The sequence below is a fragment of the Sus scrofa genome, chromosome X, assembly GCF_000003025.6.
Source record: "Sus scrofa isolate TJ Tabasco breed Duroc chromosome X, Sscrofa11.1, whole genome shotgun sequence".
Lineage (NCBI taxonomy): Eukaryota > Metazoa > Chordata > Mammalia > Artiodactyla > Suidae > Sus > Sus scrofa.
The window spans coordinates 82,640,309-82,653,274 of NC_010461.5; the positions used below are offsets into that span (position 1 = coordinate 82,640,309).

The 12,966-nt window shown below is 41.0% G+C and overlaps 2 protein-coding genes across 3 annotated transcripts in view; one reads left to right on the top strand and one right to left on the bottom strand.

Annotated features, from left to right (window-relative positions):
- Nucleotides 1-12,966, top strand: part of LOC110257685 — a 31,422-nt gene that overhangs the window by 10,728 nt on the left and 7,728 nt on the right. The gene's annotated exons all lie outside the window — the stretch shown is intronic.
- TRMT2B (tRNA methyltransferase 2 homolog B) overlaps nt 1-12,966 on the bottom strand; it is a 103,204-nt gene that overhangs the window by 1,853 nt on the left and 88,385 nt on the right. The gene's annotated exons all lie outside the window — the stretch shown is intronic.

The window sequence follows — 12,966 nt, forward strand, 5'->3', positions numbered from 1 at the left end:
TTGATTTAAAAATTCTGAGGAGACAGCCAGAAAATAGATCAGGATTTGTGGAGTTCATATCTCAACTACTTTAACAATCACCTGTTTTCCTTAGCTAGTTTCTTTTTTTTGGCCATGCCTGCAGCTTGTGGAAGTTCCCAGGCCAGGGATTGTATCTGCTCCACAGCAGTGACCCAAGCTGCTACAGTGACAATGCCAGATCCTTAACCGACTGAGCCATAGGGAAACTCCTTAGCTAGTTTCTACAGCCTACACCTTTTCTCCTTAGCAAGCTTCCGATGATTCCTCTATGATCATGTCACTTATTTGACCAAAAAGCTTCCAAGGGCTCCCTTCTACCTATCTGACAGATCTCAAACTTGAATGTGTATCATACACAACTGGGGAACTTATAACACTGTTATCCTAAGCTGCATCCTAGAAATTTTGATTTAGTAGGTCAAGGTGGGACCTGGGAATCTGTGTTTTAAGCAAGTGTTCAAAAACTTTGGCCTATGGGGACAAAGCCTAAACACTTTGTTCTAGCATCAAAGCTGTCCATGATCTTGCCCAAACCCACCTAAATCCTGATAGGAATACTCTATTCTAGAAAAGCCATTGTCCTCAAACTTCTCATATTGGAGGCATTTCTTTTTGTCTTTTTGCCTTTTCTAGGGCTGCTCCCACGGCCTATGGAGGTTCCCAGGCTAGGGGTCTAATTGGAGCTGTAGCCACCAGTCTACGCCAGAGCCACAGCAACGCAGGATCCGAGCTGCATCTGCAACCTACACCACAGCTCACGGCAATGCCAGATCCTTAACCCACTGAGCAAGGCCAGGGATTGAACCCGCAACCTCATGGTTCCTAGTCGGATTCGTTAACCACTGAGCCACGACGGGAACTCCATCATACTGGAGGCATTTCTAACTCTAAATCTTTGCCCACACCTCCAGCCCATCTGGAATGACCTCCTGCCTTCTTTCCTCCTATCCAAACACTATGCGCACTTCAAGGTGAAGCCCAAGTTTCACCTGCTCTACAAGACTCAGCCACACCTGCAGCATATGGAAGTTCCTGGGGCTAGGGGTCCATTCGGATCTGCAGCTGCCAGCCTACACCATCACCATGGCAATACTGGATCCGAGCGGCATCTGCCAACTTTGCGGCCATTTGCAGCAATGCGGGATCCTTAACCCATTGAGCAAGGCCAGGGATGGAACCTGCATCCTCACCTCGCAGACACTATGTCGAGTTCTTAACCTGATGAGCCACAACAGGAACTCTTATAAGACTCTCCTTAAATTCTTTAGCCCAGGAGGGTATCGCTCTTTTTCTGAACAATTAAGTCTCTACTGTCTGACCCCAATCCTTCTGGTATTTAACTGGTTTCCCTAGTTAGACTGGTGGCTGCCACTACTCATATATGGCTTTTAAAATTTAAATGGCGTTCCCGTTGTGGTGCAGCAGAAGCGAATCTGACTAGGAACCACGAGGTGGTGAGTTCGATCCCTGGCCTCGCTCAGTGGGTTAAGGATCTGGCATTGCCGTGAGCTGTGGTGTAGGTTGCAGATTCAGCTCAGATCCCCCGTTGCTGTGGCTGTGGCGTAGGCTGGCGGCTACAGCTCTGATTAGACCCCTAGCCTGGGAGCCTCCATATGCAGAGGGTGTGGCCCTAGAAAAGACAAAAATGAATAAATAAACTTAGTTTAATTTAATTTAAACTTAAGATTAAATAAAATTAAAATTTCATTCCTCAGTCACACTAGCCACATTTCAAGTGCTCAACAGCCATGTGTGTATTGGTCAGCAAACATACAGAACATTTCTGTGTCACAGAAAGTTCTAATGGACAGTGTTGCAAGAGTCTTCTATGGCTGTCACAGCTGCAGTTGCCTTCTTACACTCCTTACAAACACTGCCGCTCAGAAGTTAAAGCAAATATGTATCCTGACCACAAAAAGTGATGGATTTTCTTTTCAAAACTCTGATTCCCATTTCCAGTAAAAATAAGGAGCTCAGAAGTTGTCTCAAATGTAAATATCACTCAGCATTTCTAATCAATTCTCAAACCCCTTGCCTTTTCTCAGTTCTTATCTTCCTTAACCTCTTGGTTGCATTTGGATTATGTAGAGTGGATTTCCCTTGTCCACTCAAAATGCTCTCCTCCTTTGTTTCTATGACACTAGAACATTTCCATGACACTATAATGATGAAATAATCATCATTAATATATTGAAGTCTTACTGTGTGCCAGGCACTGTGCTAAGCATTTTGCATACCTCATCAAACATTTAGATAAATACTATTATATCACCATTTTATAGATGAGGAATCTAAAGCTCAAAGAGGTTAATTGATTTGCTCAAGGTCATGGAACTAGTAAGTGGTGCTGCTGGGACTAAAACCCTTAAAACTCTCTTATAAGGCTCTTCTCAAGGGTTATTACTAGGTCAAATGCCTAAAATAGGCAGGGCAGACCATCAATTTCAACATCAAAGAAAGGAAATAACCTACTGAAGGGAAGCGCTTTGCTTTTCTTCCTTTTCCCGCTGCCCTTCTGAAACTCTCTTTTATTCTATCTCACACACTCCTCTGATAGATTTTCAAGGTCTTAACAGCCTGGGGAATTTAAAGCCAATTACTAAGTAATTGAGTAAAAGTAACCACAGTAGGTCAGGGAGATCAGGGACCATGTACTGCCTTTCATTTTTAGGAATTCTGTTTTTTTCCTAAATAACTCTGTAGGCTTTTAACATTAAAACTTAGAATTTTGATTCAAGCACACTGCCAATAGTCCATTTTAATTACACTGCAGACCATGTATAGCTTTTCTGTTCTCTGCGCTAGGCTTTGTGTCCAGCTGCTACTGCCAAAGCTACTCAAATATGACAGAGAAATGCTGGAGTCTGGCTTTAGGTTCGAACAGTCACCTGCTTACTAGTGTTTCACGTTATCCTGTTTACTGATACCCTTAAACAGGTCACTCAGCATTCCTGGCCAGTAGACAGAGGGTGAGGATGTAGGGAAAAAGTTTACAGCAACCTTGAGCCCTGACTTCATGTAAGAGATGATTAACTTGTTGATCCCTCAAACTCACCCAATAATGTGTTCTGAGCCACACAAGACATAGTTACTGGAGAAAAGGAGCTATGTTAATGACTGTGAAGACCCCTTCAGAGTTTGAAATCTCCATTATTTAGGTAAAAGAAGAAGAAGGGAGTTCCCATGGTGGCTCAACAGGTTAATAACCCCGAGCTGTCTCTGTGAGGATGTGGGTTTGATCCCTGGCCTCACTCAGTGGGTTAAGGATCTGGCATTGCCACAAGCTGCGGCATAGGTCACAGATGCAGTTCGGATCCAGTGTTGCTGTGGCTGTGGCATAGGTCACAGCTGCAGCTCTGATTCAACCTCTAGCCCAGGAACTTCCATATATCACAGGTGTGGCCATAAAAAGAAAAAAAGAATAAGGAATATGGAAAAATTTTGTACTGTCCCCTCAATTTTGCTGTGAATATAAACTGCTCTAAAAATTAGTCTTAATAAAAAAAAGAAAGAAACATAAGGAATACTGATTTCTCTTCCTAGCTCTGCCACTAACTGGCTGTGTGTGTGTGTATTTGTGTACACAAATAATTACTAAGAACTTTTTTCCTTTTACTATCCATGTAGGTACCCAAAACATTATAGGATATTGTTTTGTGTTCTTATATTTTACATAAATGTAATTATACAAAATTTTATGCAAGTTTTTTCTCAACAGTATGGTTTTGATATATTTTGCTCGGTCTATGTTGCTACTGCAGTTATAATTCATTTCAACTGCTTTATGGAGTTCCATCAGATGAATACACTGTATTATAATTCATGTATTCGTTCTGTTGATAGTCATTCAGGTTGTTTTCCTTTTTTTTTACCATCACAGACCAGATTCTTCAGTGGACACATGTACATGCATATGTATCCTTGTTCAGACGTGGGAGAGTTTCTCTTGATTAAAAATCCATGACTGGAATTACTTGGGCAGAGCTATGTATAAGTTCAATTTTAGTAGATGTTGGGCTTTAGTCCGCTTCAAGGAGATTGAACTCAAAGCCTCCTCTGACCAAGACAAGAATTACCAGACCCTTGGATTTCCCGTCATGGCACAGCAGAAACGAATCCGACTAGGAACCATGAGGTTTCGGGTTTGATCCCATTCAGTGGGTTAAGGATCTGGTGTTGCTGTGAGCTGTGGTGTAGGTCGCAGACGCGGCTTGGATCTGGCGTTGCTGTGGCTGTGATGTAGGCCAGCAGCTGTAGCTCTGATTGGACCCCTAGCCTGGGAACCTCCATATGCTGCAGGTGCGGCCCTCAAAAGACAAAACAAAAATTTTAAAATTAAAAAAAAAAGGAATTACCAGACCCCTATCATCACCTCACCTGGGTCATTGTAATGCTCCTTCCCCCACCTTGAGCAACCTGGCCTACTCCTCCTTGCCCCTTACTAGGAAAGGTATGTGACCCATTCCTCACCCCACCTCTATGGGGGCCTTACACGCCCCAAACCAACCAGCAAGTGTATAGTAAAGACCCCTCTTTCCCCAACCAATCAGCAGGTCAGCAGGTGTATCACGAGACCTCTCCTCTCCAGGGGTTATAAAAACAAACATGAACGTGAGCTCCTGGTCAGCTCTCCCTGACTCTACTTTCTCTATCCTTTGCCATGCTCAATAAACTATTCTTTTTGTTCACCCCAATGTGAGTCTGGAAATTCTTTTCTGACCTGCATGCACAGACCACAACAGTAGACACTGCCAAATATTTTCCAAAATAGTTGTACCATTTTACACTACTACCAATAGTGTAAGAAACTGACCCACATCTTCATCCATGCATGGTATTATAGGTCTTTTTTCATTTTAGCCACTCTGATGGATGTGTAGTGGTATCTCATTGTGGTTTTAGTTTTCGTTTCCATGATGATTAGTGAGGTAGAGCACATATCATAGTCTTATTGTCTAATATGTTTTCTTTTTTTTTTTCTTTTTTGGCTGCCTCCACTCCATATGGAAATCCCTGGGCCAGGGATGGAATCCAAGCCACAGCTGTGACCTATGCCACAGCTGTAGCAATGCCGGATCTTCAACCCACTGTGCCAGGCCAGGGATTGAAGCTGTGCCACCTCAGAAACAATGCTGAATCTTTAATATGCTCCACCATAGCTGGAAGCCCTGATATGCTTTCTTTCTTTTTTTTTCTTTTGCTTTTTAGGGCCGCACCCATGGCACATGGGAGTTTCCAGGCTAGGGGTTGAATCGGAGTTACAGCTGCCTGCCTACGTCACAGCCACAGCCACAGCAAAGCGGGATCCTAGCCGTGTCTGTGACCTACATCACACCTCATGGCAATGCTGGATCCTAACCCACTGAGTGAGGCCAGGGATCAAACCTACAACCTCATGGTTCCTAGTTGGATTTGTTTCCGCTGAGCCACAATGGGAACTCCCCTGATATGCTTCCTTAAAGCATATATGGACAATAATAAGAAAGAGGTGAGAAGGATATGGGGAAGGGTAGTGACTAAGGTATGTGGGTGGGATGAGAACACTACAGAAAGGAGAGCCTACAGGCATTAAATCCCAATTTCTGAGCAGACCTGTTTTTCTGAGGACTGGCCAAGTGTATACAGATTTGGAAGTTTCTTAAATTCATCAGCTAAAGGTGCTATGAAAGTACAGGTAAAAGTGGAGTTCCTGTCATGGCTCAGTGGTTAACGAATCTGACTAGGAACCATGAGGTTGCGGGTTCTATCCCTGGCCTTGCTCAGTGGGTTAAGGATCCAGCATTGCTGTGGGCTGTGGTGTAGGTCGCAGACTTGGCTTGGATCTAGCGTTGCTGTGGCTCTGGTGTAGGCCAGTGGCTGCAGCTCAGATTGGACCCCTAGCCTGGGAACCTCCATATGCCAAGGGTATGGCCCTAAAAAGACAAAAAAGAAAGGGCACATAAAATATGTTTGAGGTCGAACCACAGCAATCTCCTGGCAGCAGCCAAAGGCCAAATTCTCCTTTCTACAAAAGCAACAGCTCTGGCTGCTTCCTGGCACCTTCCACTAGGCCAGGTTCCCGAGTAGCTCTCAACAGCCTCCTCTCAAAAAATGAGAGCTCTGGTTTTGTGGATTCCACTTACAAGGCCATATGATGCCAGTGTTAAAGAGTGCAGAAAGGTAAATATTCTTTCTTTCCCACTTTACTGAAGTATAATTGACAAAATAAAATTGTATATAATTAAAGTATACAACATGATGTTTTGATACACATATACATTGTGAAATGATTACTAATCAAGCTAATTACATATCTAGTCAAGCTAATTAACATATCTATCACCTCACATAGTTATCTTTTTTTTTGTAATTCTTCTTTTTACCCAGCTCTGATTAAACAGAACTTTCTACGGTATTCAGTAATAGTCTGTCAAGTAACATGGTTTAGAGTACTCCATCTCAAATTTTAATGGGCACATGAATTTCCTGGAGATATATTACAATGCATATTCTTTTTTTTTTTTTTTTGTCTTTTGTCTTTTTAGGGCCACACCCACAGCATATGGAGGTTCCCAGGCAAGGGGTCAAATCGGAGCTGTAGCCTCCATCCTACACCAGAGCCACAGCAACGCCAGATCCGAGCTGCTTCTGCAACCTACACCACAGCTCACAGCAATGCTGGATCCTTAACCCACTGAGTGAAGCCAGTGATCAAACCTGTGTCCTCATGGTTCCTAGTTGGATTTGTTTCCACTGAGCCACGACAGGAACTCCCCTACAATGCAGGTTCTGATTCAGGAGGCAGGAAGTGACACCTGAGATTCTGCATTTCTAACAAGCTCCTGGGTGCTGCTGATCTGGGACCACACTTTGAGTTCAGAGCATGAACCATGGAGTCAGACGTACGTGAGTTTAAAACCCAGCTCTGCACTCTTAGCTGTGAAGTCTCTGACAAGCTATTTAATCTCTCTGAGCCTTAGTTTCCTTACCTGTAAAAAGATAAAAATCATTACCTACTTAATAGGGTTGTTGTGGAGGTTAAGTAAAATAATGCATATAAAACATGTATAGCGAAGTGCATGGAAAGAGTAAGTGATTGATAAATGCCAGGTATTGTTAACATTCGAAGAACTGGTACTCCTACACATTATGATGCTCTGAAGACTGTGCTTCAGAATGATTGTCTGGAAGCACTGCAAGAGCCTAGATTAATCAGAGAAAAACAGATTGAATCATATTTAGTCATATTTTATGTTAGGCTTACTTTATTGTATTCTAAGTCTTTGAAAATTGAGACTTCATCTGTTTCAGTCAGGGTCCCAGCAGGAAACAGATGGTATACTCAAATTAGCATAATTAGTGGAAAGTTTAACAAAAGGACTATCCACAAAAGTGTGAACAGAGTATAGGAAAACAAAGAGGGGTAGATTATCTGTAACTTGGGGCTGTTACCACCCCTACCCAAAAGGATGAGGGGAGGGAACAGATACCAGAAAAGGGGAAATGTGATGTAGAGAGGGTCCCCTTGAGAGGTGTTATGATTAAGGGGTAGCAACGAGCCATAGGGACTCCTACAAGGGAAGCCAGGAATAAACGCCCTGAGAGATCTGTTAACAATGCAGCTTCTGTATTCTATAAAGAGTTTCTTTCCTCCCTTTGATGTCCTGTCAGGGATCTCTACTGCCCAAACCCTATCAGAGGCAGAGAAGGAAAAGGAACTCACTGATGTAATCCATAGAGATTAGCCTCCTGGGGCACAGGGCAGGATATAAATTGGTAGAGGGTAGATCAGGAAGGGTAAGCAAAAGATATTTGGTACACTGTCCATGGCACATATACTCAACCAAAATACTATCCAAACCAGAACACTATTCCTCTGACCAAGCCAGACGAGAACAGACTACTGTTTGAGACAAAGTTAAACTCGACCAGTTTATCACCAAATGAGGATCAATAACTTCCAGAGTATCTCCTCGTTGAATGTCCTATAATCATTCAAAACTTAACACAACTAAAAATTGAAATTATCTTCTTCTACCACCATAACTCAACTGTCCCATTTCCATCAAAGGTGGCCTTTGAAATGCCAATATCTCAGCCTGAAACATTCTTCCTTTTCTTTCTTGTATACTTAAATCTTACCTACTTACCTTTAAGGTCTAACTCAAACACTTCTCTCTCCTGGAAAAAGGCTTCCCCCAGCTACTTTAGCCTGCACTGATTTCCCTTGAACCCCCATTGCCAGTGGTGTCAGGTATTGCTATTTAACTGATTTGTGTATACATGCCATTGCCTGAACTAGATACTATACTTCTTGAAGGTAGGAACTATGTCTTTATTTTTTGTCTCCTTGTCAAGACCAAGCATCTTGAGCCTTATTAAATATAAGTACATGAAAAATATCTAAAGAATGAAGGATAGGGCAAGAATATCAGGGTTAAAAAATTTTTTTTTAGGGCTGCACCTGTGGCATATGGAGGTCTCAGAGCTAGGGGTCAAATTGGAGCTGCAGCTGCTAACCTATGCCACAGCCACAGCAATGCCAGATATGAGTTGCATCTGCAGCCTATGCCACAGGTTGAGGCAATGCCAGATCTTTAACCCACTGATCGAGGCCAGGGATCAAACCCACATCCTCAATGGTACTAGTCAGGTTCCTAATTCACTGAGCCACAACAGGAACTCTGGGTTCAAATTTTTAATCTCATTTTTCTATGAGAGCCTCTCAGAAAAAGCCTCTCTGAGGAATTGCCTGGCCTTATTAGAAATATGCAGGTACAAAGGATCGCCGTGCCTCTCATCTATCCACTTGGCATTTTAAAAACACTCTTCTAAATAACCATTGGGTTAAAGACTCAAACAGAAAGTAGAAACTGGAGTTCCCATCGTGCCACAGTGGAAACGAATCCGACTAGGAACCATGAGGTTGCAGGTTTGGTCCCTGGCCTTGATCAGCAGATTAAGGATCTGACATTGCTGTGGCTGTGGTGTAGGCCGGTAGCTGTAGCTTCGATTGGACCCCAGCCTGGGAACCTCCATATGCCACAGATGTGGCCCTAAGAAGCAAAAAACAAACAAAACAAAAGAAAAAAATTACAAACTGTTTAGAAATGATCAGCAAAGGAAATTGACACTCATCAAAACCCATGATATACAGCTAAAGTGGTACTCATAAGAAAGTTGTAGCATTCAATTCATTTATTTATCCCAATACATTCAAATATATTTCAACTGTACATGAATTATTTTGTCTGACAATAAATGAACAGTCAATTTGAGAATACAGACACATAAAAATAAAATATACTCAAAGAAAGAATAACTTTTTTCAAAATTATTTGCCCATTTCTCACTAGTCATCCCCCTTATAACAAAAACAATAATCAAAAACCTGGACAAAATAACAATCAAGCTTAGGAAGACTCTGAAAAGTAGAAAGGAGATAATAGACTGTCTGAGGACTTTAGGATGTGAGGGACATTACAGTGGTGAGTTGCCTGGGGTTTCTTTTTGCTTGCCATATATTGCAAATGGTGCACTAGAGAAGACTGCAACCTGAAATTGCCAGTGAGTCAAGAACAAAAAAAGTCCAAGAAAAGACTGTTCCCTGGGCCAGGGATCAAACCCATGCTACAGCAGAAACCCAAGCTGCTGCAGTGACAATGCCAGATCCTTAACCTGCTGTACCACAAGGGAACTCCCCAGAAAACCTTTTTGATAATACCCAACCTACTCTAGCCAAATATCAAAGGAAAAGCTACCACTTCCCTGTGGTATCAGTGGTGCCAAATAGAGCCACCCATGTCTGGTCCCACTTAGCAGCAGTTAGGCAAGGAGAGTTGGCCCTCTGTCTCCCACATGTGGGGTGATATCAGGGGATCAAACAGAGATTAGAACTTCCACCCAACCTCCTTGAAAGCAAAGAAGTGGAACAAGACAATGCAAGTTGGTGCTAGTTGGCAGTCCATTTTTCCAATGGAGTAATGTTAATGGGGCCATCCCTATTTGGTGGCAAAGAGGTGGTAAGAGTCAACTCTCCATTCCCCATTTTCCAATCTGGTTTTGAGAGTACTGAATTTCCATCCCCTCCCAGAAATAACTGGGACGAAATTAACAGCCTCAGGGACTTGTGGGAAAATGAAAAAATAACAGAATTTATATCACTGGTGTCTCAGAAAAAGACAAAAAAGGCTAAGGGGCTGGAAAAGTGTTTGAATAAATAACGGCTGAAAGCTTCCCAAAGGTTAAAATGTTGATATTAGTAGACTGTGATAAGTTACTCAGGTATAATGTAATCATTAGAGAAACCACCAAAAAATCTGTTAAAAAAACCCCCTCAAAACCTGTATAGATAAACCAAAAGGGAATTTGTGTGTGTGTGTGTGTGTGTGTGTGTGTGTGTGTGTGTGTGTGTGTGTGTGTGTCTTTTCTAGGGCTGCACCCATGGCATATGGAGGTTCCCAGGCTAGGGGTCTAATCCGAGCTGTAGCTGTCAGCCTATGCTACAGCCACAGCACTGTGGGATCCAAGCCACATCTTCGACCTACACCACATCTCACGGCAATGCTGGATCCTTAGCCACCCGAACGAGGCCAGGGATCAAACCCACAACCTTATAGTTCCCAGTTGGATTCATTAACCACTGAGCCACGATGGGAACTCCAAGGGAATTCTTAAAAAATCGTTCAAGTAACACTTAGCAAGGCAGAAAAAAATTGAGAAGAGGAACAATAAACAGAGTGAACAAACAAGAAACAAAATAAAACAGCAAACATATACTCTAACATACTGACAATGTAAAGGGCCTAAAAAAAAAAAAAAAAACAAATAAAAATGAGTTTGGCAGAGTGGTTTAAAAAACTTGACCCAAACATACTGTCTAAAAGAAATTTACTTCAAACATAATGACATAGGTAGGTTGAAAAGAAAAGGATGTAAAAAGATATACCATGCAAATAGAATCAAAAGATAAAATAGACTTTGGAACAAAGAAAATGACCAGAGACAGAGAAGGACATCACATAATGATGAAAGGGTCAATTTCACAAGAAGACAGCAAATCTAAATGTGTATGCACCAAAGGACAAAGATGCAAAATACATAATGCAAAAATGAATAGAAATGAAAAGGCAAATAAACAAATACACAATTACACTTGGAAAGTTCAACATTCCTTTCTGAATAATTGACAGAATTATTAGAAAATAAGCAAGGCTATAGAAGAACTGAACAACAACATGAACAAACATTTGCAAAATAATCAGCTCGATAGCAGAATGACATTTTTCTCAAAAGCCCATGGAACATTCACCAAGACAGACCATCTCCTGGATCATAAAATAAACCTGAACGAATTTAAAATAACCCAAACTATAAAAGTGTGTTCTCTAACCACAGTGAAACCAAACTTGAAATTAAGCAAGTCACATATAAATATAGCACAGATCAAAGATGAAATCTCAAGGGAAATTTTAAAAATACATTGAACTGAATAAAAATGAAAATACACAGAGTTCCTGTTGTGGCTCAGTGGGTTAAGAACCTAACATAGTGTCCATGAGGATGCAGGTTTGATCCCTGGCCTTGCTCAGTGGGTTAAGGATCCAGTATTGCCTCAAGCTGTGGCATAGGCTGCAGATGTGGCACAGAACTGGTGTTGCTGTGCCTGTGCCATAGCCTTCAGCTATAGCTCTGATTTGACCCTAGCCTGGGAACTTCCATATGCTGCAGGTGTGGTTGTAAAAAAGATAATAATAAAAATAAAAATGAAAATACAATATATCAAAATTTGCAGGATATAGCCAAAATCGGTGCTAAGAAGAAAACTTTTAACACTAACTCTTTATATTTTCACAGAAAACTCTCAAAACAAGTCTGTGCTTTTACCCTATTTTAAGAAACTAGAAAAACAATGGCAAAACACACTCAAAACAACAGAAGGAAGGAAGTCATAATGATAAGAGGAGAAAGTAATCAAGCTGAAAGCAGAAAAATACATACATAAAATGAATGAAACAAGAAACTGGCTCTTTGGAAAAAATCAATAAAACTGATAAACCTCTAGAAAAACTAACAAAGCAAAAAGAAGGTACAATTTACCAAAGCAGAAATCAAAAAGGAGCTAGTTCCATATAACTTGCATACAGCAAATGGATAGAGAATATTGTGAACAATTCTACACTGATAGATCTGACAACTTAGATGAAATGGGCCAATGCCTAGAAAAGCACAAATTACCACAACTTATCCAATATGAAATAAATAATTTGAATAGTTTCATGATTATTAAAACATTAAACTCATAGTTCAAAAACTGCTGAAAAGAGATCTCCAGACCCAAATGGTTACACTAGAGAATTCTACCAAACCACTTAAAGAATTTACACCAATTCTACACAATCTCTTTCATTTCTTTTTTTTTCAATTTTTATTTATTTATTTTTTACTTTTTAAACTTTGGGCTGTGCCTGTGGCATGCAGAAGTTCCCAGGCCAGGGATCAAGCCTACACTACAGCAGTGACCTGAGCCATAGAAGTGACAACACCAGATCCTTAACCTGTTGCTCCACCAGGGAATTCCTACACAATCTCTCTCAGAAAAGAAGAGGGAATTCCAAGTTTCTTTATGGGGCCAATATTATCTTGAGACCAAAATCAGATAAAGCCAGTAAAAAAAAAAAGAAAAGAAAAGAAAACTAAGGTCCATTATCACTCACAGAGAAACAAAAATCTTCAACAAAATATTAACAGAGTATCCAGCAATGTATAAATATAATTGTATACTACAACTATTTAAGAATCCTCAACAAAATATTAACAAATAGAATCCAGCAATGTATAAATATAATTATGCACCACAACTAAGTGAGATTTCTTCCAGGGATACTAGGCTGACTCAATATTTGAAAATCAACGTAATCCAACTATCAACAGGCTAAAAGAAGAAAAACCACATTATCATACCAA